Source organism: Theropithecus gelada, chromosome 1 (genome assembly GCF_003255815.1).
Source record: "Theropithecus gelada isolate Dixy chromosome 1, Tgel_1.0, whole genome shotgun sequence".
NCBI classification, from domain to species: Eukaryota; Metazoa; Chordata; class Mammalia; order Primates; family Cercopithecidae; genus Theropithecus; species Theropithecus gelada.
The window spans coordinates 198,347,620-198,351,534 of NC_037668.1; the positions used below are offsets into that span (position 1 = coordinate 198,347,620).

General features: G+C 43.6%; 1 pseudogene; it reads left to right on the forward strand.

Moving 5' to 3' along the window:
* Nucleotides 1-1,805: 1,805 nt before the first annotated feature.
* LOC112628600 lies at nucleotides 1,806-2,214 on the forward strand (annotated as a pseudogene).
* The last annotated feature ends 1,701 nt before the right edge of the window (nucleotides 2,215-3,915 follow it).

The following is a 3,915-nucleotide window of genomic DNA, read 5'->3' on the forward strand; positions in this document are numbered from 1 at the left end:
AATACATATGCAGTGAGTGAGGGTACACGTGTATTGCCAGACAAGTAATACATATGGAGACCTGGGGGTTGGGTAGAAATGAGGATCAGGAATGTAGAGGGGTTCTTCACTGGGTTGATGAAATAATAATGCACCACGGTTGGGCATGGTGGCTCACATCTGTAATCCCAGCACTTTGGGAGGCCATGGCAGGTGGATCACCTGAGGTCAGGAGTTCGAGACCAGCCTCAGCCAGCATGGTGAAACCTCATCTCTACTAAAAATACAAAAATCAGCCAGATGTGATGGTGGATACCTGTAATCTCAGCTACTCAGGAGGCTGAGGCAGGAGAATGGCTTTAACCCGGGAGGTGGAGGTTGTAGTGAGCCAATATCATGCCACTGCACTCCAGCCTGGGTGACACAGAGGGACTCCACCTCAAAAAAAAAAAAGAAAAAAAAAGAAAAGCACCACAACGGAGGAGTTCAATTGCTTTCGAAGGTTATTAAAATATGGCAGAAAAGATTCTTAGAGCAGATACTGGAGAGATAAACCATCAAAAGAATAATGTAAGACAAAATGGAATCAAGACTAATGTGTTTTCCAAGTTATAAGTCAATAGGGAAATGTAGTCACTTTTTTAAAAAATTAAATTTTTTTTCTATTAAAGAATATTATATAAATTAAAAATATAAACAAATGCATTTATTTCTATTGTTTTTCCTAGTCCTAGACCTTTTTGTTGTATTTTTAAAGTTATATGTACACTGTAACCCAACATTGTAACCCACTTTTTTCAGTTCATATTATAAGAAGCATTTATTCATGTCATTACATATTCTTAATAAACATCACATTAATTGAGTGACTTTTTCATTATGTGTGCTGTTAGAGGGGAGCAGATTCAAAATGACTGGTAATTAAAAAGTCATTTTTACAAAGAGCTAGGCAAACTTTCATTAATCTGAATGCTTAGAGAATTAATTCTTCTTTATAAAATAAATCTCAACCTTAAAAACTATGCCACATTCTAGCCAGGGAGACAGGAAATACAATTAAAAAGCTGAACAGTGCAGAGGCAGAATTATTATCTTTTCCTCACCAGTCTCTCAGCAATGATTTAAAAAAAAATATTCTCAGGACGAGGGCAGATACAGGCTGGAACAAAGGAGTCAATTGAATTGTTGAATGGGGTTGTTGAAACTCAGAGCTGAAACAATAGTCTTGAAAGACAAGGTACCAGAGAGTGGAAAGGTTTTTTAAATTCCAAAAGCTGGCTTTGAGCATCAAAAGCCGAAACTGGAAGGAAGCTGGGCATAAAATGTATCCACAAACCACAGAATAGGTAGGAACATACAACAAACTCGGCTACCTCCTGAGACCTGTTTATTACTGAGATAAGAAGCCTATTCCAGAATGTAAATCAACTTTATCACTATGAACACTGTTTAGTTCAGTTGGCACTATTGCTGGTTTTTTTTTTTCATTGTTGGTTTTTTTTTTTTTTTTTTAGCAAGACTTTCTTGATGAAGGAAGCAATACGGTGATTTATGTGCTGACACCAACCAGACTTAGCTTGTTGCCAACCAGCACTTTGAGTAGCTCTGATGTAAGAGATAGTTTTACATTCCAAAAGGGGAGGGACCCGAGAGTTGGGAAGGGAAAGCAGGAAAGTAAGATATTGATATTGTTGGGCTTCCCTGTGAGAATGTTCAGAGTCCTAACCCCTATCCCCCTACCCCGTTGACTTCATGCCAGCAGTGGGGTGTAGAAAATGTGTGTTAGAAACCTCTAATAGGGCCTCTTTTACCAAGGACCCGCCAACATGGGCCGCGTTCACACCCAAACCATGAAGAAGGCAGTCCGGGTCATCATAGAAAAGTACTACACGTGCCTGGGCAATGACTGCCACACGGACAAGCACGTGTGTGAGGAGATCACCATTATCCCCAGCAAGAGGCTCCACAACAAGATAGCAGGCTATGTCACGCATCTGATGAAGTGGATTCGGAGGGACGCAGTAAGAGGTATCTCCATCAAGCTGCAGGAGGAGGAGGGAGAAAAAAGAGACAATCATGTTCCCGAGGTCTCAGCCCTGGATCAGGAGATCATTGAAGTAGATCCTGATGCTAAGAAAATGCTTTTGGACTCCAGCATTTGGCAGTCTGTCCAACCTGCAGGTCAGTCAGCCTACAGGTGACACGACTTTCAAAACGGCTCAGGGATCTGTTTGAATCTTTCTGCAATACTGTAATATTTTCAAGAAACCTAGGACAACGGCACAAAACAAACGAACAAAAATAAACCTCTGATAGGTTTGGTGGGGTTGGGGCCTGAGGCAAGAGGTGCCTTGCTCCCCAAGCTGTAGCGTAGGCAGACAGTGAGGCCCTTAGAGAGGCACACACGATGTCAGAGCAATAGTCACTGTAGCTGCATGAGTTACTCGAGGACTGCCTCACAGTGTCCCAGCAGCCTGAGGTCCAGAGATCTGGTGCGGAGGAGGGAGAAACACTGTGAGCGGGCTAGAAACCTTAGAGGTCTTGGGTTAAGATGAGGACGAGGCAGACTGGCTTGCCTCATGTTCAGAAGCCTTGGCAGTGTTGCAGGCGTCTGTTACTGGAAAGGGGTCTCGATCCAGACCCCAAGAGAGGGTTCTTGGATCTTGTGCAAGAAAGAATTCGAGGCAAATCCATAAAGTGAAAGCAAGTTTATTAAGAAGGTAAAGGAATAAAAGTATGACTAATCCATAGGCAGAGCAGCCCTGAGGTCTGCTGGTTGGCTGTTTCTTGATTATATGCTAAACAGGGGGTGGACTTTTCATGAGTTTTCCGGGAAGGGGTGAGCAATTCCTAGAACTGAGAGTTCCACCCCTTTTTAGACCATATAGGGTAGCTTCTGGGCATTGGCATGGCATTTATTAACTGTCAAGGTGCTGGTGTGATTGTCTTGTAGCATGCGAATGCATTATAATTAGTGTATAATGAGCAGTGAGGACGACTAGAGGTCACTTTCATCATCATCTTGGGTTTGGTAGGTTTTGGCCGGCTTCTCTACTGCATCCTTCTATCAGCAACGTCTTTGCGACCTGTACCTTGTGCTTACCTCCTATCTCATCCAGTGAGTAAGAATGCCTAACTTCCTGGGAATGCAGCCCAGTAGGTCTCAGCCTTATTTTACCCAGCCCCTATTCAAGATGGAGTCGCTCTGGTTCACGTGCCTCTGACACATCCACCACAAAGGTAGAGAGGAAAGAGCCACGTGGCTGTGATGGCTTGCAGATGAGAAGACAGCCCTGGGACAAAGGTAACTTCCAGTGCCTCTCTTTGTTATGGGGCACTTAACTGCTCTTGGCCAGGCACTGTGGCTCACGCCTGTAATCCCAGCATTTGGGAGGCTGAGGTGGTCAGATCATTTGAGGTCAGGAGTTCGAGACCAGCCTAGCCAGCATGGTGAAACCCCATCTCTACTAAAAATACAAAAATGAGCCGGGCGTGGTGGCGCATGCCGGTATTCCCAGCTACTTGGTAGGCTGAGGTGGGAGAATCACTTGAACCGGGGAGGCGGAGGTTGCAGTGATCTGAGATCTTGCCATTGCACTCTGTAGCCCGGGTGACAGAGTGAGACTTCATCTCAAAACAAAAACAACCAAAAAAAACCTATTCTTTTTACCCACTTCATTACCTGAAACTTAGATGTACTGTCCCATCCCTATCCCAAGGGGTGGAACTTGGAATTAACCAAGTATTCTCTCCTCAAAAAATGGGGGAGAGCTACACTCAAAGTGAGTTGAATGGACAACATTAAATTTTCTACTATTGGTGGAAGTGGGGGCTTGAGAGTTAAGTTAGTTATGAGGAAATAAAGATATATTTCTGCACTCTTTAGGTTGTGATCCTTTCAGTTAGGATAGGCTAGATTATGCTACAGTAATCTAC